The sequence below is a fragment of the Pan paniscus genome, chromosome 16 (genome assembly GCF_029289425.2).
Source record: "Pan paniscus chromosome 16, NHGRI_mPanPan1-v2.0_pri, whole genome shotgun sequence".
Lineage (NCBI taxonomy): Eukaryota > Metazoa > Chordata > Mammalia > Primates > Hominidae > Pan > Pan paniscus.
Window position 1 is genome coordinate 13,123,605 of NC_073265.2, and position 22,650 is coordinate 13,146,254.

The 22,650-nt window shown below is 37.3% G+C and overlaps 1 long non-coding RNA gene across 2 annotated transcripts; it reads left to right on the forward strand.

The window, feature by feature from the left end:
* The first annotated feature begins 400 nt into the window (after nucleotides 1–400).
* Nucleotides 401–22,611, forward strand: LOC117974334 (uncharacterized). 2 transcript variants are annotated; one of them, XR_010110056.1, is made up of 6 exons: nucleotides 422–935; nucleotides 1,417–1,599; nucleotides 3,116–3,185; nucleotides 17,397–17,522; nucleotides 18,304–18,361; nucleotides 22,519–22,611. It is a non-coding gene; the product is annotated as an uncharacterized LOC117974334 (long non-coding RNA). The 2 variants fall into 2 exon arrangements; XR_010110057.1 differs by lacking the exon at nucleotides 1,417–1,599 and having other exon boundaries at nucleotides 401–935.
* Nucleotides 22,612–22,650: the final 39 nt, after the last annotated feature.

Genomic DNA, 22,650 nt, shown 5'->3' on the forward strand with positions numbered 1-22,650 from the left:
CCACATTCCCACAGCACTCGCGACGTCCGCGGCCCTCAAGATGGCGCTTCATTCCATTTTAGGGTATTTGCTGCTTGTTTCCTGCACACACAGTCCCGCGAGGCACACCCGTGCACGAGTGGCCCGCGCTCCCAGACGCGCCGCCACAGGCCGGCGAGGGCAGCCTGAGCCGCTTCCCGCCCTCACGGGACCGTCGCCAGCCCGCAGCTCTAGCGGGAGGCAGTTCCACAGCGTGCCCGGCAGCCCCGCCACCGTCAGCACCGGCGCCTCCGGCGGGCTTTCCCCACCTCTTGGAGTCACGAATCCTCAGGGGCTCCTCGAGAGGGCGCCAGGGAGCAGATGCGTGCGGACACCTTTCGGCCCTCTGCAGCCGCCGTAGCTCCCCCGGCAGAAACCCGGAAGTGGAAATCTCAGCCATTCAGCGTTTGGGTGAAGACGGAGGCGGGTTCTGGACAGACCTACGTTGTCAGGGAGTGTTTACTTCGCCTCCACTTCTGTTTCTCCTCGCCCTGGTGCTGCTCCAGGTCACATACTCTTCCTGAGCTGGCTTCAGCCTCTCCGCGCAGAAGTCTCCCGCAGCCATGGCCTAGTACTCTTATGTGAAGTCTACCAAGCTTGTGCCCAAGGGAACCGAGGTGAAGAGCTGGGTCCTGCAGCTCCGGCGGGAGCCTCCTCAGTTCTTTTTGGATGCACTCCACCCCCGCGAATCCGGTGGAAGCCGTGATGCGGAGAGCCGGCTTCGTGGCCTCCCAGGCTTCTTTTGCTCTGACCCTGTCTGGGCTGGACGGAGGCCGGACCGCCCTTCCTGGCACCTGTGCAGAGAGGGGCAGCCTCCTGCGCGGACGACCCTGGAAACAGGATAGACGGGCGGGTGACCCGTGGCCCCGTACTCACGAGTTTGGGTCCCCTGAGGCATCTCTCCAGGCCTCTACCTGGTGGGTCTGCCTTAGTCTGATCTTGTAGTTCATTATAATAACTTCCTTTATTAGGGATTATTCTTTTCTCCATTGTCTCTTCCTGGAAAAATTATTGATTAATTTTTTTCTAAGCTAATATGTAGAGTGAAACCAGGATGAATCACACAGTGGTTGAGGTGTATATGGACTTTGATAGGGATATGGGCTGGAACCTGCACTCTGTCATTTACTAATTTTGTAATTTGTGGCAAATTGGTTAATATGTCTGAACTTCCATTTACTCATTAAGAGATCAAGTATCTTTGAACCTCCGTTTACACATTTATACTTTCAGACCATTTTTTATACCTTTAGAAGACTGTGAGGATTAAATGAGAGAACATACATGCAGTAAATAAATTGAGCCAAATGTGAGGAGGAGGTTGTAATGGTAATTTATTAGCTCTTTAGGAGAAAAATACCTGTGCATTCATATCCCCGCTTCTTTTTTAACTGGCAGATTTGCCTGAGGTTGACTGTACATACAAATATTGAGCATTTCTTCCTGGCCCCCGTGATAAACAGAAGTTTTGATATTGTTAGGCGAGATGGAAAGAAAGTATCAAGGAGTGAGCTGAAGCCACTGCCCTTGAGAACCCTCTCGAGGAGTGTGGCCTCATGAAGATGCCAGAATAAATGGCAGGTATATCTTGAATGAATGTGAGATTTTTACTCTGTGAATTTCCTGTGAGGAGTGGTGAGTTATCTTCTGAAAACTTTATGATGAAAATGCAGACAAGAGTGTCTTAAGATTATCGTAATAATCATAATTAATGCTTATATAGCACTTTCAATGCGCCAAGAAATTGTTGTAGGCATTTTGCACATTAACTTTTTTCAAATCCCTCTTGGGTTTTTATTTTTTTATTGCGATGCAATTCATAATTATAAAATTCACCCTTTTGTACAGTCAGTGGTTTTTAGTATATATCCAAGAGGTTCACCACTGTCTAGTTGCTCAGCATTTTTGTCATCTCAGAAGGAAATCTCTTCCTACCCATTAAAGCTGTCACATCCCATCTTCCCCCTCTCCTAGTCCTTGGCAACCACTAGTCTGCTATCTATGTGAAATTGCCTATTCTGAATATTTCCTAAGAAATCATGTAACATGTGGCCTTTTGTATCTGGCTTCTTTCACTTACAACATTCTTTAGGTCCATCATTGTTGTAGCACTTGTTCCTTTTTATGGCTGCGTAGTGTAGTCCATTGTATGGATGTAATATTTTGTTCATCCATTCATCAGTTGATGAACATTTAGATTGTTTCCCCTTTTTGACTATTGTGACTAATGCTAGTGTGAATATTCTTATGTAAGTATTTTTGTGGGTGTATGTTTTCATTTCCCTTGGGTATACATAGTTAGGCGTAAAATTGCTGGGTCATATGGTAACTCTTTAACTTTTTGAGGAACCCCAAACTGTTTCCTGTAGATGCTGCACCATTTTACATTTCCACCAGCAATGTGTGAAGATACATATTACCTCTTAATCCTCACAATAGCCTTAAGAGTTAAGTTGTTGGCCGGGCGCGGTGGCTCACGCCTGTAATCCCAGCACTTTGGGGGGCCGAGGCGGGCGGATCACGAGGTCAGGAGATCCAGACCATCCTGGCTAACACGGTGAAACCCCGTCTCTACTAAAAATACAAAAAATTAGCCGGGCGTGGTAGCGGGCGCCTGTGGTCCCAGCTACTCGGGAGGCTGAGGCAGGAGAATGGCGTGAACCCGGGAGGCGGAACTTGCAGTGAGCCGAGATCGCGCCACTGCACTCCAGCCTGGGCGACAGAGCGAGACTCCGTCTCAAAAAAAAAAAAAAAAAAAAAGAGTTAAGTTGTTATCCTAATTTTTTAAGTGGGGAAACTGACTCACAGAGAGATTCAGTACCTTTTCCAAAAATTGCAGAGCTAAGAAGTGACAGAATCGGGATTTAAAATCTGGTGGTGTGGCTCTACAATCTGCTTTGAACTTTAACATAATATGTACAAAGCCTGAAGCAAATTCTCAGTACTGTATTTAAGAGGGCATAGCAATGTAAGTCTTCCTAAATCAATAATTTATAAATGAAACAACTTAAAAGACTTCCAAGTTTCAATCTTATGATATTTATTTATCACACAAATCAATATACTTAAACTCATCTATATAAATTATTTCCTGTAGTAAGAAGAAAAAGAGCAAAGATAAGAAGAGAAAAAGAGAATAAGATGAAGAAACCCAGCTTGATATGTTGGTGAGTCAGTTTTCAGTGCTTTATTCTGAAAAAAGTTAACATTTCTTGACATCTCATTGAAAATATTTTCCTAGTTAGAAATTTATGATGTATTCATATTTTTCTTAAAGTGCTTAAATATTACCTACAGTTGTAAATTCCATTTATTCTTTAGCACAGTAGATGCTACTGACGCCTTTACTTCATTATCAGAACAGAGCACAGGAGAGAAGAATTACAACTCTCTGACTTAGTAGGCACCATTAGACTGCTTAATAGCCGGAGATTCTGATACATAATTTTAAAGGCTTAATGTAAATGTTATTCAACCAAATATATTTTACAAGCTATTTTCTTTGAACATGTGTACATTTTAGTTGTAGAAGTCAGTTGTCTCTTAAACGAGGTATCTTCACAGGAAAAATCATTATTTTGTGAACTCTGAAATGAATGAAAAATTTAAATACAATATCAGGGTAGCCTGTAAATGATACTAGAAATAAACTGACCCAAACACACTTAACCAGCCTGTTTTCCGTTTAGCTGTTTCCATACTTTTTTTTCTCTTTTAAAACTTGGCAAGTTGCATTTTGAATCTTCATAAATTATGGTAGCTTAAAAAATATATAAAATATGGAATGGTGTAAAGCTAATGTTCTGGAAGAATCATTGCTTTTGAAATGGCAAATCAACAATTCTAAAATTAGGGTAAATATCTAGGGTAGACATGTAGATGTGGAATTGCTGTGTCAAAGGATAGGTGAATGTTTAACTATATAAGAAACTGTCAAAAATTTTCTAAAGTGGTTGTGCTATTTTATCCTCCCACCAAGAATGAATTAGTTCTCCAGTTACATCCTTGCCAAGAGTTGATGGTGTAATCAGTCTTTTCTCCCAGTCTGAGTTTTACCTTTTCAGTTTCTTAATGGTGGTTTTTGGATGGACAGCTTTTTTTTTTTTTTGAGATGGAGTCTCGCTCTGTCACCCAGGCTGGAGGGCAGTGGTGCGATCTTCGTTCACTGCTAGGTCCACCTCCCAGGTTCACGCCATTCTCCTGCCTTAGCCTCCCAAGTAGCTGGGACTACAGGCACTTGCCACCACGCCCAGCTAATTTTTTGAGTTTTTAGTAGTGACAGGGTTTCACCATGTTAGCCAGGATGGTCAGAAGCTTTTAATTTTTATAAAGCTTAGTTTATTTTTTTCTTTTATGGTTACTGCCTTATCTCTTTGATCTAAGAGATCTTTGCTTACCCCAAAGTCAGGAAAATATTCTACATTGTCTTTTAGAGGCATCATAGTTTTAGTTTTTACATTAAATCTGTCATTAATCTCAAATTAATTTTTGGCATGGTGTGAGTTTGGTTTCAAGATTTACTTTTTTTTTTTTTTTATCATCTTGATAGCCATTTGTGCCAGCACCACTGGTGTTTCCTTTTTCCATTAATCCAGTTTCATATCTTCATAAAAAGTCAATTAACTTTCTATGTATTGGTCTATTTCTGGACTCTGTTCTATCGATTGTCTGTTTTTCTTTTGGTATATTTCTCTTGATTGCTATAATTTCATGAAGTCTTGAGATCAGGTAGTGTGTGTCCTCCAACTTTGTACTTACTATTAGTTTATTAATTTCTACAGTGAAGCCTGTTGGATTTTCTCGGAGAGTTGTATTGAGTCCAGATCATTTGGGGGAGAATCAACATCTTAATATTGGGCCTCAATATTTCATAATTTTCAATGTAGCAGTCTTGCATGCCTGTTTAAAAATTTATTCTTAAGTATTTTATACTTTTACATTACTGTCAGTAGAACTTTTGAATTTGACTTTCCAGTTGTTTGCTGTCAGTATGTAGATATACAATTGATTTTTGTATAGTGACTTTATAGTCTGATAAGTCTGTTTCACTTATTACTTCTAGTGGTTTGTTTACATAGAAAACTAAGAAATTTGCAATTATGTTTCCTGTGACTATCATTTTACTTCTTTCTTTCTAATCTTTATGTCTTGTCTTGCTTTTTATTGGTTTATTTTACTGTCCAGGACTTTCATAGTGTTGAACAGAAGTCACGAGAATGGGCATAATTGCATTGTTTCCAAGCTTAGGCAGAAAGCTTTCAGTAGTGCACCATATGGTATGATGTCTGTATGATCTACAGAGAAAACCTTTATCAAAATGAGGACATTCCTTTTAAATTTTGTTTCTTGGCAGTTTTTATCATAACGATGTTTAATGCTGTCAAATGTCTCTTTCTGTATCTGTTGAGATGATTATACAACTTTCTTCATTCTGCCAATGAATTACATTGGTTTCATTTTCAACTTTTAAACTAACTTTACATCCCTGAGATAAACCCCACTTGGTTGTGGTGCATTGTCCTTTGGAATATTGCTAGAGTTGATTTCTAGGTTTTTTTTTTTTTTTTTAAGATTTCTATATTGGTGTTGATGGAGATATTGGACTTTTGTATCCTTTTCTTGTAATGTCTTTGTTTGATTTTGGTGTCAAGGTGATATTGGGTGTCATAAAATTAGATGGGAAGTGCTGTCTCCTTCCCTGTTTTTGGAAATAGCTGTGTAAGATAGGTATGATTTCTTCTTTACATGTTTGATAGGATTTACAAGTGAAGTCATCTGAACCTAGAGGGTTTTGTTTGGTTTGGTTTTAGTTTTTTGTGGGAGAATTAAGATTTTTTAAGAGATATTTTCAGATTTTTCTGTTGTCAGTTTTGGTAATTTTTGTCTTTTAGGAAAATTTCATTTCATCCAAGTTGTTGGATTTATTGGCATAAAATTGTTCAGAATATTCCTTTAATATCCTTTTAATGTCTGTAGAATCTAATCTGTATTGCAGTCTCTTCATATTGGTAATTTGTGTTTTTTCTATTTTTTCCTGGATCAGTCAGTCTAGCTGGAGGTTTATCAATTCTTTATAAGATCACTTATTTTAGATCATTAATGATCTTTTAGTACAGGGTTATTCACTCTTTTAGCTTCCCTGGGCCACAACGGAAGGAGAAGAATTGTCTTGGGCCACACATAGAATACATTAACGATAAGCTGATAAGCCAAAAAAAAAAAAAAAAGGAAAAAAATCTCATAATGTTTCAAGAAAGTTTATGAATTTGTGTTGGGCTGCATTCAAACCTGGCCTGGGCCACATGCAGCCCTCAGGTTGGACAAGCCGGTTTCAGTATTACTTATTTTCTCTTTTTTTCATTTTTTATTTCATTTATTTTCAGTCTTTTTTTGTCCTCCCTTTAACTTATTTTCAGTTTACTTTGCTCTTGTTTTATTGCTTCTTAAGAAGAGAGTTAGATCTCTTCATTTCACGTTAGTTTTAGTTATAGTCAACACATTTTGCTTTCATTTTCATTCCATTCAAAATATCATCTAGTTTTCCTTGTGATTTTTCTTTTCATGGACACTTGAGTTATTTAAAAGTGTATTGTTTTTTAATTTCTACTACATAGAGATATTATAGGTATGTTATTGTTGCTGATTTCTAATTCATTTATAGTATAGTTGGAGAACATACATTCTTAGTGAATTTCCATGTACACTTAAAAAGAATGTGTATTATGTAGATGTTGGTTCAGGGTTGTTTTTTATTTTTTATTTTTTTATTTTTTTGGAGATGAAGTCGCACTCTGTTGCCCAGCAGGCTGGAGTGCAGTGGAACGATCTCGGCTTACTGCAGCCTCCGCCTCCCAGGTTCAAGTGATTCTTCTGCCTCAACCTCTGGAGGAGCTGGAATTACAGGCACCTGCCACCACGCCTGGCTAATTTTTTTTATATTTTTAATAGAGGCGGGGTTTCACCACGTTGGCCAAGCTGGTCTCAAACTCCTGACCTCAGGCGATCCGCCCGCCTCGGCCTCCCAAAGTGCTTGGATTACGGGCATGAGCCGTGGCGCCCGGTGGTTCAGTGTTCTTTAGATGTCAGTTAGATCAACTGGTGGAGCTTGTGACTATGCACATCTTCTGTGTCCTTACTGATTTTTTACTCATCCTACAATGTATTGAGAGTTATGTTAAAATCTCCAACTGTAATTCTAGATCTGTCTACTTGAGCAGTTTTTGCTTAAAGTATTTTGAAGCTGTCATGTGTACGCATTTAGGATTGTTAAGTCTTCCTTATAAATTCAGTCTTTCATTTTCATAACATTTTAACCTTTATTTCTGTTAAATGTCTTGATGCCTAGTTATATTATTTGACCACCCTTTTGCTCCAGTCAAGCCTGGGCCTTTGTTAGTTTGTGCTTATTTATTAGGTTTTTGCCTGTAGACTTAGATAGTGACTCTTACTCTAGGAAAGGTTCATCCTCATGGCCCTCAGCCACATGTTCTAGGTATACTTGATGAGTTCTCTCCACTCTGCTATGTCCCAAATTTGTGTGCTCTCTGGCATTTCCAGTCAGCCCTCAGAAGTGCCAGCCACTCTGCAGAGGCCTTGTGGAGCCTGCCTGCTGTATGCACTCCCCCCAGCCCTTGGCCCCAGACCTGCAGAGAACTTTTGCATTCTCTTTTGAGGCCTCACCTGTATGTAGTTCCCTCTTCTCCAGTACCTTATTCTATAAACTCCAAACATGTTAGCACTGCAAGACTCTCAGCTTAGTGACAGTGACATTGCCTCATTTTTGGAGGTCTCTACCTCTCTCTGTGTGGTCGAGAAACTGCCATTGGACAGAAAACAGAAGCGTGTGTGAGATTTACCTCCTGTGTTTTCCTGTTCTCAAATATCACAGTCCTGTTCTGCCTGTGTTCCAATCCCCGAAAACAGTTTTCTCAAATATTCTATCCAGCTTCAGTTTTCTCGTTGGTCATGGTGGGAGGGCAAGTCCATCTTGGCTGGAAGAGGAAGTCCTTCTGCGTCTTTTTCTCCTTGTCCTTCCACCTTCTTTTGCATTGTGGATTTTCTAAACTTGTCGTATAAGTAAGCATGTGCCTATTTGTGAAGGGAAAGAAAAAACCCTTTTAATTTTTTAAAGCTGTTCTGTTGGTTACTCACAAGGATCTGAAGGGATTAGTAAATAGGATGAAAGAAATTCTGTCTTTCACATGGAGAATACCGTGTGTGACATTAATAAAAATGAGCATGTCTGTAAGCAAAGAGTTTCACTGAGCTCTGCTAGATTCAGAAGCAATTGAACTTACAACATCGTAGTTTGCAAAACACAGATTTGATTTACCCAGGAACTAAAGCTGAGTAAGCTATGGGTTAACAGAAGGTCTGTGAAGGGTACTTAGACTACAGTAAGATTGGGGAAGAAAATTCCATTTCCAAATCTAAGATATATCATTCCTTTGTGCCAAGAACATAATGAAGGTAGAGGTTTAAGGGGGCCCTTAGCACAGAAGCACTGGGTTAGTCAGAAGGTGAGGTGAGCTGTCACACAGCCTTGATGCTAGAATGAGGGTGCCCTGGGAGTATCTTATCAGCCATGACACTGGTGCATCGGGCCGGTTTTTTTTTTGTTTTTTTGTTTTTTTGTTTTTTTGTTTTGAGACAGGCTGTTGCTTTGTTGCTCTGGCTGGAGTGCAGTGACATGATCATGGCTCAGCGCACCCTTGACCTCGTAGGCTCAAGCAATCCTCTCACCTCGAACTCCCGAGTAGCTGGGACCACTGTCTTGTCACCATACACAGCTAATTTCTTAATATTTTTGTAGAGATAGGGGTCTCCTTTTGTTGCCTAGGCTGATTTTGAACTCCTGGGCTTAAGTGATTGTCCTGCTTCCACCTCTCAAAGTGCTGGATTACAGGCATGCCAGACATATGGAAACATTCTCAACTATCTGAAAATACGTGAAAAGCTTTGTTATGCATTGTGAGACAATACAGTGGGAATATTTCACCATCTGCCTAAGGTTTAAAAGGAAATAACTTTAAGCATGTGTCTAAATAGCAAGTAATGTTTTAGAGCGGATTCTCTTAAATTCAGCTTGGGCGTCTGCAGCATATACACAGCTTGAGCTGTAACCTGACATAGAGACAGGCAACTTCAGTGCCCACTGTTCTTAGGATCCACTGCTTTTTCACAGCTAAAACCCCTGAGTGGCACTGTTAAGTATTATGTTATGTTACTTTAGTCGTTAAACGTATAAGCATACCTCCAAAGGTTGAATGTAGGCCACTTGCAGAAAGTAGGCAGAATGCTCACATTTAATTCTTGATAATACTGTGTTTAGCTTTCTTATTCTTTGAAATCTCTTTGAGAAGAAATACTGGCATCTGTTCAAAGTAATTTCTTTTTCAGTTGACAATATTATAAGTAATGTTATTGTATCATTTCCCTACTTGGACAGAGTGTGAAAATTTTGAGGAGCTTGTCTGCCAGAAATTTCTTCTTCATTTACAAAACATTAATGAGATATTATATTTAAATAATTTTATTTAATATTAAGTGTACTTGGTGAACGTGGCATAGAACATACAAAATAAAACTAATTTAAAATTATTAACTATTACATTTATAAGAAAGACTTGCTAATCATAACACTGTTGATAATGATTCTGAATAAAGCATTATTTATTTTCCTGAAAACAATTGTAGCTATAACTCAATCATCTAAATTGCTTATTAGTTTTATTTCTTTTTAATTGTCTATTTTGATTAATTTTCTTTTTCTCCATTGGCTTCGTGTGTTTGTGGAGGTAAAATATACAGAATATAGAATTTGCCAGTTTTTCTATTTTTACGTGTACACTTCAGTGGCATTTAAATACATGCACCATTTTACCTTCCCACCAGCATTGCACAGGGTTTCAGTTTCTCCACATCCTGCCCAACATTTGTTTTTCTGGTTTTCTTGATTTCTGTTTTTTATTTGTTTTGATAATAGCATTCTAATGGGTATGAAGTGGTATTGCATTATGGTTTTGATTTATATTTCTCTAGTGACTAGTGATGTCGAGCGACTTTTCGAGTGCTTATTGGCCATTTGTATATCATCTTTGGTGCAATGTCTGTATATATCCTTTGCCCAGTTTTGAATTGTGGTATTTGTCTTTTTGGAGTTCTCTATATAGTCTGGATATTAATTCCTTATAATGTACATAGTTTACACATATTTTCTCCATTCTCTGGGTTGCCTTTTATTCTGTTGACAGTGGTTCTTGATGCACAAAAGTTTTTAATTCTGATGAAGTCCATTTTGTCTGTGTTTTCTTTTGTTGCCTGTGCCTTTGATGTTCTATATAAGAAATCATTGCCAAATTCATTGTCGTGAAGCTTTTCCCATTTTCTTCTAAAAGTTTTCTAACTTTAGCTCTTACATTTAGGTCTTTGGTCTATTTTAAGTTACTTTTTGTATTTGGTATTACATAAGGGTCCAACTTCATTTTAGCTAAAATTTTATGTATTTTAAAATTGATTATGAAAAGCATGAAATGTTTAGTTGAATAGAAAATTTTGTGCAGTGGAATTAACTGAATCTTTAAAACCTTTTTATTATGGAAATATCCAAACTAATCCATACATATAAGAATATAATGAGTCCCCCATGTGCCCAGGCCCCAGCATTAATTATCAATATTTTGCCAATTTCGTTTCATTTACATACACACCCCCACACACGTTTTTTCCTAGAAAATTTTAAGTAAAATCACAGATATTACATCATTTTATCCATAAGTACATAAATGTACATTTCTTTTTTTTAATTTATTTTTATTATTATACTTTAAGTTTTAGGGTACATGTGCACATTGAGCAGGTTAATTACATACGTATACATGTGACATGCTGGTGTGCTGCACCCACTAACTCGTCATCTAGCATTAGGTATATCTCCCAATGCTATCCCTCCCCCCTCCCCCCACCCAACAACAGTCCCCAGAGTGTGATGTTTCCCTTCCTGTGTCCATGTGATCTCATTGTTCAATTCCCACCTATGAGTGAGAATATGCGGTGTTTGGTTTTTTGTTCTTGCGATAGTTTACTGAGAATGATGATTTCCAATTTCATCCATGTCCCTACAAAGGACATGTACTCATCATTTTTTATGGCTGCATAGTATTCCATGGTGTATATGTGCCACATTTTCTTAATCCAGTCTATCATTGTTGGACATTTGGGTTGGTTCCAAGTCTTTGCTATTGCGAATAATGCCACAATAAACATACGTGTGCATGTGTCTTTATAGCAGCATGATTTATAGTCCTTTGGGTATATACCCAGTAATGGGATGGCTGAGTCAAATGGCATTTCTAGTTCTAGATCCCTGAGGAATCGCCACACTGACTTCCACAATGGTTGAACTAGTTTACAGTCCCACCAACAGTGTAAAAGTGTTCCTATTTCTCCACATCCTCTCCAGCACCTGTTGTTTCCTGACTTTTTAATGATCGCCATTCTAACTGGTGTGAGATGGTATCTCATTGTGGTTTTGATTTGCATTTCTCTGATGGCCAGTGATGGTGAGCATTTTTTCATGTGTTTTTTGGCTGCATAAATGTCTTCTTTTGAAAAGTGTCTGTTCATGTCCTTTGCCCACTTTTTGATGGGGTTGTTGGTTTTTTCTTGTAAATTTGTTTGTGTTCACTGTAGATTCTGGATATTAGCCCTTTGTCAGATGAGTAGGTTGCAAAAATTTTCTCCCATTTTGTAGGTTGCCTGTTCACTCTGATGATAGTTTCTTTTGCTGTGCAGAAGCTCTTTAGTTTAATTACATCCCATTTGTCAATTTTGTCTTTTGTTGCCATTGCTTTTGGTGTTTTAGCCATGAAGTCCTTGCCCATGCCTATGTCCTGAATGGTAATGCCTAGGTTTTCTTCTAGGGTTTTTATGGTTTTAGGTCTAACGTTTAAGTCTTTAATCCATCTTGAATTGATTTTTGTATAAGGTGTAAGGAAGGGATCCAGTTTCAGCTTTCTACATATGGCTAGCCAGTTTTCCCAGCACCATTTATTAAATAGGGAATCCTTTCCCCATTGCTTGTTTTTCTCAGGTTTGTCAAAGATCAGATAGTTGTAGATATGTGGCGTTATTTCTGAGGGCTCTGTTCTGTTCCATTGATCTATATCTCTGTTTTGGTACCAGTACCATGCTGTTTTGGTTACTGTAGCCTTGTAGTATAGTTTGAAGTCAGGTAGTGTGATACCTCCAGCTTTGTTCTTTTGGCTTAGGATTGACTTGGTGACGCGGGCTCTGTTTTGGTTCCATATGAACTTTAAAGTAGTTTTTTCCAATTCTGTGAAGAAAGACATTGGTAGCTTGATGGGGATGGCATTGAATCTGTAAATTACCTTGGGCAGTATGGCCATTTTCATGATATTGATTCTTCCTACCCATGGGGATGGGATGTTCTTCCATTTGTTTGTATCCTCTTTTATTTCCTTGAGCAGCGGTTTGTAGTTCTCCTTGAAGAGGTCCTTCACATCCCTTGTAAGTTGGATTCCTAGGTATTTTATTCTCTTTGAAGCAATTGTGAGTGGGAGTTCACTCATGATTTGGCTCTCTGTTTGTCTGTTGTAGGTGTATAAGAATGCTTGTGATTTTTGTACATTGATTTTGTATCCTGAGACTTTGCTGAAGTTGCTTATCAGTTTAAGGAGATTTTGGGCTGAGACAATGGGGTTTTCTAGATATACAATCATGTCATCTGCAAACAGGGACAATTTGACTTCCTCTTTTCCTAATTGAATACCGTTTATTTCCTTCTCCTGCCTAATTGCCCTGGCCAGAACTTCCAACACTATGTTGAATAGGAGTGGTGAGAGAGGGCATCCCTGTCTTGTGCCAGTTTTCAAAGGGAATGCTTCCAGTTTTTGCCCATTCAGTATGATATTGGCTGTGGGTTTGTCATAGATAGCTCTTAGTATTTTGAAATATGTCCCATCAATACCTAATTTATTGGGAGTTTTTAGCATGAAGGGTTGTTGAATTTTGTCAAAGGCCTGTTCTGCATCTATTGAGATAATCATGTAGTTTTTGTCTTTGGCTCTGTTTATATGCTGGATTACATTTATTGATTTGCATATATTGAACCAGCCTTGCATCCCAGGGATGAAGCCCACTTGATCATGGTGGATAAGCTTTTTGATGTGCTGCTGGATTCATTTTGCCAGTATTTTATTGAGGATTTTTGCATCAATGTTCATCAAGGATATTGGTCTAAAATTCTCTTTTTTGGTTGTGTCTCTGCCTGGCTTTGGTATCAAAATGATGCTGGCCTCATAAAATGAGTTAGGGAGGATTCCCTCTTTTTCTATTGATTGGAATAGTTTCAGAAGGAATGGTACCAGTTCCTCCTTCTACCTCTGTTAGAATTCCACTGTGAATCCATCTGGTCCTGGACTCTTTTTGGTTGGTAAGGTATTGATTATTGCCACAATTTCAGATCCTGTTATTGGTCTATTCAGAGATTCAACTTCTTCCTGGTTTAGTCTTGGGAGAGTGTATGTGTCAAGGAATTTATCCATTTCTTCTAGATTTTCTAGTTGATTTGCGTAGAGTTGTTCATAGTATTCACTGATGGTAGTTTGTATTTCTGTGGGATTGGTGGTGGTATCCCCTTTATCATTTTTTTGCATCTGTTTGATTCTTCTCTCTTTTCTTCTTTATTAGTCTTGCTAGTGGTCTATCAATTTTGTTGATCCTTTCAAAAAACCAGCTCCTGGATTCATTAATTTTTTGAAGGGTTTTTTGTGTCTCTATTTCCTTCAGTTCTGCTCTGATTTTAGTTATTTCTTGCTTTCTGCTAGCTTTTGAAGGTGTTTGCTCTTGCTTTTCTAGTTCTTTTAATTGTGATTTTAGGGTGTGAATTTTGGATCTTTCCTGCTTTCTCTGTGGGCATTTAGTGCTATAAATTTCCCTCTACACACTGCTTTGAATGCGTCCCAGAGATTCTGGTATGTTGTATCTTTGTTCTCATTGGTTTCAAAGAACATCTTTATTTCTGCCTTCATTTCGTTATGTACCCAGTAGTCATTCAGGAGCAGGTTGTTCAGTTTCCATGTAGTTGAGCGGTTTTGAGTGAGATTCTTAATCCTGAGTTCTAGTTTGATTGCACTGTGGTCTGAGAGACAGTTTGTTATAATTTCTGTTCTTTTACATTTGCTGAGGAGAGCTTTACTTCCAAGTATGTGGTCAATTTTGGAATAGCTGTGGTGTGGTGCTGAAAAAAATGTATATTCTGTTGATTTGGGGTGGAGAGTTCTGAGATGTCTATTAGGTCCGCTTGGTGCAGAGCTGAGTTCAATTCCTGGGTATCCTTGTTGACTTTCTGTCTCGTTGATCTGTCTAATGTTGACAGTGGGGTGTTAAAGTCTCCCATAATTAATGTGTGGGAGTCTAAGTCTCTTTGTAGGTCACTCAGGCTTGCTTTATGAATCTTGGTGCTCCTGTATTGGGTGCATATATATTTAGGATAGTGAGCTCTTCTTGTTGAATTGATCCCTTTACCATTATGTAATGGCCTTCTTTGTTTCTTTTGATCTTTGTTGGTTTAAAGTCTGTTTTATCAGAGACTAGGATTGCAACCCCTGCCTTTTTTTGTTTTCCATTTGCTTGGTAGATCTTCCTCCATCCTTTTATGTTGAGCCTATGTGTGTCTCTGCACGTGAGATGGGTTTCCTGAATACAGCACACTGATGGGTCTTGACTCTTTATCCAATTTGCCAGTCTGTGTCTTTTAATTGGAGCATTTAGTCCATTTACATTTAAAGTTAATAGTGTTATGTGTGAATTTGATCCTGTCATTATGATGTTAGCTGGTGATTTTGCTCGTTAGTTGATGCTGTTTCTTCCTAGTCTCGATGGTCGTTACATTTTGGCATGATTTTGCAGCAGCTGGTACCGGTTGTTCCTTTCCATGTTTAGCGCTTCCTTCAGAAGCTCTTTTAGGGCAGGCCTGGTGGTGACAAAATCTCTCAGCATTTGCTTGTCTGTAAAGTATTTTATTTCTCCTTCACTTATGAAGCTTAGTTTGGCTGGATATGAAATTCTGGGTTGAAAATTCCTTTCTTTAAGAATGTTGAATATTGGCCTCCACTCTCTTCTGGCTTGCAGCGTTTCTGCCGAGAAATCCACTGTTAGTCTGATGGGCTTCCCTTTGAGGGTAACCCGACCTTTCTCTCTGACTGCCCTTAACATTTTTTCCTTCATTTCAGCTTTGGTGAATCTGACAATTATGTGTCTTGGAGTTGCTCTTCTCGAGGAATATCTTTGTGGCATTCTCTGTATTTCCTGAATCTGAACGTTGGCCTGCCTTGCTAGATTGGGGAAATTCTCCTGGATAATATCCTGCAGAGTGTTTTCCAACTTGGTTCCATTCTCCCCATCACTTTCAGGTACACCAGTCAGACGTAGATTTGGTCTTTTCACATAGTCCCATATTTCTTGGAGGCTTTGCTCATTTCTTTTTATTCTTTTTTCTCTAAACTTTCCTTCTCACTTCATTTCATTCATTTCATCTTCCATTGCTGATACCCTTTCTTCTAGTTGATCGCGTTGGCTCCTGAGGCTTCTGCATTCTTCACGTAGTTCTCGAGCCTTGGTTTTCAGCTCCATCAGCTCCTTTAAGCACTTCTCTATATTGGTTATTCTAACTGGGAGGCACCCTCCAGGAGGTGCACACTGACACCTCACACTACAGGGTACTCCAACAGACCTACAGCTGAGGGTCCTGTCTGTTAGAAGGAAAACTAACAAACAGAAAGGACATCCACACACCAAAAACCCTTCTGTACATCACCATCATCAAAGACCAAAAGTAGATAAAACCACAAAGATGGGGAAAAAACAGAGCAGAAAAACTGGAAACTCTAAAAATCAGAGCGCCTCTCCTCCTCCAAAGGAACGCAGCTCCTCACCAGCAACAAAACAAAGCTGGACGGAGAATGACTTTGACGAGCTGAGAGAAGAAGGCTTCAGACGATCAAATTACTCTGAGCTATGGGAGGACATTCAAACCAAAGTCAAAGAAGTTGAAAACTTTGAAAAAAATAAATGTACATTTCTTAACGTGGTATGTCTTTCTCTCATCACCTCTTTTGTTCTTTACTTTTATACATTATACTATGTCATTATCGGACCTTGTAAAATTAACAAGAATTCCTTAATATGTCATATCCAGTTAATGATTGACTCATTTCTACTCTAGTTAAGGTACAATTTAGGAGGAGGTTTGAGAATATTTTTTAACATTAAGATATAAACTTTTATAACAAGTTCTAAAATAATTGTTGCTAGAGTCTAACATTTATATTGGCAAATTGGACATTAGTATACATAGACATAGATTCTGCTCATTTTGCTTTCAATCTAAAATCATAGTTAAGATTACTGGCTGGGTGCGGTGGCTCACACCTGTAATCCCAGCACTTTGGGAGGCAGAGGCGGGTGGATCACGAGGTCAGGAGTTCAAGACCAGCCTGGCCAATGTGGTGAAACCCCGTCTCTACAAAAAATACAAAAAAAAATTATTTGGGCATGGTGGCAGGCTCTTGTAACCCCAGCTACTCAGGAAGCTGAGGCAGAGAATTGTTTGAACCCAGGAGGTGGAGGTTGCAGTGAGCCAAGATCGCGTCACTGCACTTCAGCCTGGGCGACAGAGCGAGACTCCATCTCAAAAAAAAAAAAAAATTACTATGCTAGAAAGTCTTCCTGTAGAGGCATTTTTAAGAAGCATTATGATAGGCATTGCCTCTGGAAAGCAGGCATGAATAGATGGCTGGGGTCTATCATGAGAGAGACCGTTCTCCATATATCACTTTGTACCTTCACATGTTGCCTTTTGTTTTGTTTTGGTCTTTTTCTGAGACAGGACCTTGCTCTGTCACTCAGGCTAGAGTGCAGTGGCATGATCATAGCTCACTATGACCTTGAACTCCTGGGCTCAAGTGATCCTCTTTCACAGCTCCCCGAGTAGCTGGGATTACAGGCATGCACCCCCATGCCTGGCTGTATGTTGCTATTGTGTATTTTAAAAACCTAATCCTAACTGTGCTGGTAGTCGCATGAATCTGTGCACATACATGCAAACAAGTACATGTACAACTGGTGAAATCTGAATAAGCTTCATGGATTATATCAATGTCAGTTTCCTGATTCTAACAATGTATGATACTTATGCAAGATGTTATCACTGAGACAAAGTGAGTAAAGGATATGTGAGATCTTTGTAGTATTTCTTACGACTGCAAAATAAAAAGTTTTTAAAACTAAGTTATAATAACAAAGAACTCTGTGTCAAAACTAAAATATAAAGTTGAAATATCAATTTTATTTTTTAGGAATCTGGTGAACAGTAACAAACTTTGGTGAAATTTCAGGAACCATAGCCATTGAAATGGATGAGGGAACCTATATACATGCACTCGACAATGGTCTTTTTACCCTGGGAGCTCCACACAAAGAAGGTTTGTGTCTGGAACGGAAGATCCTGCCACAAGTGTAGATTTTAGGACATTCATTCACTCAGGCCAAACTCTAACTAGTCTCAAACATTTTCCAAAGGAATGGAACCATTGCATTTGACTCTTCCATTTTTTAAAATTCCTTAATATTTACCAGCCATTGGCAAGTCCCTCTTTCTAATATAAGCATTTGAAAACATTCCGTATAGTTCCATAAGAGTATCTTTGGAAATCAAAACAATATGAATAATTAAAATAGTAAGTGGAAAGAAAAAAGAAAACCTATTTGAGTCAAACATATTTGAATTTCTTTTTTATTCAGACCTATTACCAAAACTAACCTGGGTGCATTTAACAGTTTGAAGTTTCCACAGTTTCTTTAGCCCATTAGAGGAAGCACTAATGAGATATGAAGTAATTAGAAGATAAAAAGCAGTATCATTTCATCAGCAAGGCCATCCATTGAATAAATGAAGGCATTTAGCTTTTTTAAATAAGTGCTTATTTCTGACTGTATTTTAAAATATAAAGAGAAGCTATCTCGAAAGTTATTAAATAAGCATTATATCACCCTGTCTTACTCAGTGTATAAAATTAGCACTGTAGTTAAAAGAAGATAAAATAGATCTTGATTCCAAAGATACAGTATTACAGTGACATCAGTGTATCTGAATATTCTTACATTTAATTGCAGAAGAAAATAGCCACATTTTTTAAAGCAAAATAATGTCTTTATATTTATAGCATATGTCAAATTTATTTTCAAAAGTTTTTTCTCCAATAGTTGATGAGGGCCCTAGTCCTCCAGAGCAGTTTATGGCTGTCAAATTATCTGATTCCAGGTGAACTTATATTGTAATATAATTAGTAACCAGTTATTTTAAAAATTTAATTGTATTCATTAAAAATTTTAGTATCTGTCTTAAGCCCATGGTAATTTTGATATAAAAAATGAAATAGCTTTTTTGAAAAGTAGATTTTGTGATCTACTTTTAGTGGATTTCCTATCAATATATAATGCTAGGCTGGAAAAAAGATATGCAAGTTAAAAGATGAAGATTAATAATTTCATACACCAAATAAGATAGATTAAAAAATAAATCAAATAGTACAAAACCTGGTTCACTGTTGCTATGATATTTTAACTCACTGTTTGGAAGTCCACAGACAAACAAGAAGACTAAAAAAAAAGGAATATTGTTGAAACCAGCAGAGAATGTTACAGCATCATAACGACCAAAAGAATATTTTTACTCAATATTTTTACAGTCATTTTATAAAGTAACCTTTTTTATTCTCACCTTGTGCAGAAGTATAGAATGATTCTTTGGGTAAAAGATACTGAAAGTGAATTTACATATTTTAGTAATTGGTTACATCAACATGATAATGATTTCTGTTATATAATCATTAATGTATAAAGGAGTACAAGTCAATTCTGGCATCTGAGGAGATTCTTGGTAAGGTAAAAGAAATCATAATTTTAAAAAATCACATTAAGATGATTATTTCTATACTTTCTTTGAAAGTCTGATAAGTAGGGTGAAAAAGAATAAAAGCAGAGGAAGAAAAATTCAATAGTTTTAAATGGCTTTACAATTATAAACAAAGAAGGATTATAAAGAAAACTGACAAATGAGAACATACTTGCAACAATCTTAATAGGCAGTGAGTTCTTACTCTTCATATGTATCTTGTATAGAATTCATAGCACTGAAGACCCCAGTAGAAAAATTGCGAACAATCAGATCTGAATAGAAAAATGGACAAGGGGCATTACCAGATAATCTAAAAACTAAAAAGGAAAGGAAAAGAAAACAATTGTTATTCTAGTTAACTACTAAAATGCAAATTAATAGGATACTGTTTTTTTCGTATCAGGTTTTCAAGTTTTTTTTAGAGTCATAACATTTAAAAAAAAATCCATGATACAAAACATACTCTGTTAATTTGAGGTAAGAATGTAAATGGAAGCAGCATTTTCTGGAAAACTGTTTGATGACATAAAGTTTTAGTAATTTATTATTGAAGTTTATAACTAAAGAGGTATAATTGAAGCATGATGAATTTTGAAAATATTATGTAATATATAAGGTACAATGTTTATATTAAAAAAGCAAAATATAAAACTAAATTTAAAACTGTACTGTCCAATATGGCAACAACTAGTCACATGTAGCTTTTTTTTTTTTTTTTGAAGGCACAGAGTCTCAATCTGTCACCCAGGCTGGAGGGCAGTGGTGTGATCATAGCTCACTATAACCTCAAATTTCTGAGCTCAAGCACTCCTCCTGCGTCAGCCTCCCAAGTAGCTGGTATTATATGTGCACACCACCATGCCCAGCTAACTTTTCAAATTTTTTGTAAAGATGGGGTCTCACTATGTTGTCCAGGCTGATCTTGAACTTCTTGCCTCAAGCACTTCTCCCATTGGCTTCCCAAAGCACAGAGATTACAGGAGTGAGTCACCACTCAGCCACATGCATCTTTTGAACACTTGGAATATGTCCAGTCTGGAATTTTAGATATGTACACACCCACACACATACACATGTCCTGTTTTGATGTCCTATAATTAATTTTCTCTCAGTTTTTAACTTTTATCTATCTTATTAATGTACAGAATCACCCTGAAACCTGGCTATGGAAAATATCTTAGTATAAATTCAGATGAACGTGTTGGCGTTCAGATGCAATTGGACCAAGAGAACAATGGGAAGCAGTCTTTCAAAATGTAAGTGCTGTTATTGTTTATAAAAACTTCCTGTCAGTTTAACACAAAGTCTGTAGCAGTCAATAATAATATATTTAAAAAGAAAAAGTAGGATGCAAAAGTATAATACATTAAATTGGAATAAATCAGTAAGAACACAGAGCCTTAAAGAGATCTCAAAATATAGTGCAACAAAAATAGCTTTAGTACTTTTGCCCACAATTATTTCTGTATACCCTTAGTGCCCGATATGGATCTCATTTCCATTGAAGAACCAGTCAATTTTAGGTCACAGAGTAGGAAAACAGAATCATTCCTAAGTATCTTCTTTGTAGCAGAAGTCATGGATGCTTTCAGAAACTTTAGAGACTGTAAGCGAACAGTAGAGCTAGCTAAGACCAAGTTGTGACAATTTGCTTATAAAATATAAATAATAATAGTTCATTGAAGTAAATTATCTCTAAAAGACTTTCAGTTCATAAGCTTAAAATAGTGTATGAAAAGATAGTTTTAATATAAGAAGAAAAAAGATAATATACTAATTCTTAATTTTAGTAAGTAGACAGTTGTAGTGTATGGATGGTTTGTTAAATCTTTGTTGATACAGAATACATAATTTCCTTTTTCTGTTTGTGTGAGAAGTAAAGATTGAACAAAAATATGTGAGTGCTAAACTGTCTTTAAAAAGTAGATAACTATATCAAAAAGAGTAAGGACCAGTGGGCACCATGCAGAACAAGCAAATAGAAGATAAGCTCAGCCTTTGAGTAGCAGCTTTTGTAGTATACAACAATGAACTGAAAATAGGAACTCAGCAGTGTTTTCTAAGATGACAGATTAAACAAACATCCCACCAGAAAGAGGTAATCACTTAGACTAATTTCCTCATCCCCTAGGATAAAATCTTAAGTCAGTGACTTGAAAACTATTTTGACCCAATCCATTGAGAAATGCATTTTTACATTGCAGCCCAGCACACACATATGTATAACTGAAGCAAGAGTTGTACTTAACAATACTTACTTATCCGTGTGTTATGCATCTTGATATTTCTCATTCTCTTTTTCGCCTTCCTCTGTGTGTCTGTGTGTATTCTTTTTCCCCCCCACCCACCCGATACCATTCAGGAAACACTACATTGATTTCATTACCTGCTAATGTGTTGCAACCCCTTTGAGATGATCCTACTAGTTATGATGAATGCTTCTAATAAAAGTTACACCAGTAGAAAATGCCAATATTTCATAAGGCCAGGATGATGACTTAGATAGTACTAATATTACAACACTTTAGGAAAGTTCATTTCATTTTATTTTTAGGAAGGAAACTAAGTTTCAAAAATTTAAATTTAAATGAAAGAGGGTCTTAAAACTCTATTGCAAAAAGGACTCAGCTGAATAATCTGTGGCACAGGTTTAAATCGCCTTGGACCACACCGCCATGTTCCAGGGCTCACCGGGAGCCATCGAGATGAGAGACCACCCAGCCCTTGTGACTTGACTAAGAAATTAAATCCATATTATCAGCACGTTTTTAACTGGATGTGATATAAGGTTAACATATTTTGTAATCATTGTATTTATAGATATTTTGTCTAAATGTTATTGTATTCCAAGTTTTCCAAAAGAATCAACCAAATACAAGTTATAAATAAACATTATATTTGTTAGGGGAGTTAAGCTAACCAAATTTATAACCCAGATTTAGATACACAAGAAAATCAGTTTTTAAAGTTTTGTTTAATAGAAAGCAGTGTAATACATCAAACATTAAACAACGAAAAATGGGTATGAATATTTATTTTCACACACAAAAGTCCCTCAGACATTGATTCTTAAATTCAAAACACCAAAGGCATTGTATATGCCTTTTCATGTTTTCTAATTGTGAAGAAAATAAATTTTACTTAAAATGCTAATATTTGAATAAAGTATGCATTCATAATTATGTTCTTGTCTTTAAAGTTAATTTTTCAAACAGAACTAAATCAGTTTTATCTTCAGTAGATCTTTTAGAAAGGAAGCAATCCTACCTCATCTAATTAGAGTTTAGTCCTACTAGGAAGATACACTACAAATATTTATTGTGGCAATCTTTGAATAGCAAAATGAAAGGTGATTTTGGTTTCCTTTTCTATATGTTCTTGTATTATATTTTTCAGGTTTTTCTCTAAGTTCTTTTCTGTGATTTTTAAATCAGGGAGGAAAAATTAATTCAGTCTCAACACTTACTGTTTCTTCTACAAGAAGTATCCTCATGGCGATTTTGTTATTTTGTTTCACTTAGGGGAAAATGGCTTTGTTGGCCTCAAATAGCTGCTTTATTAGATGCAATGAAGCAGGGGACATAGAAGCAAAAAGTAAAACAGCAGGAGAAGAAGAAATGAAGGTAATGATGACATTTTATACAGATGACTGC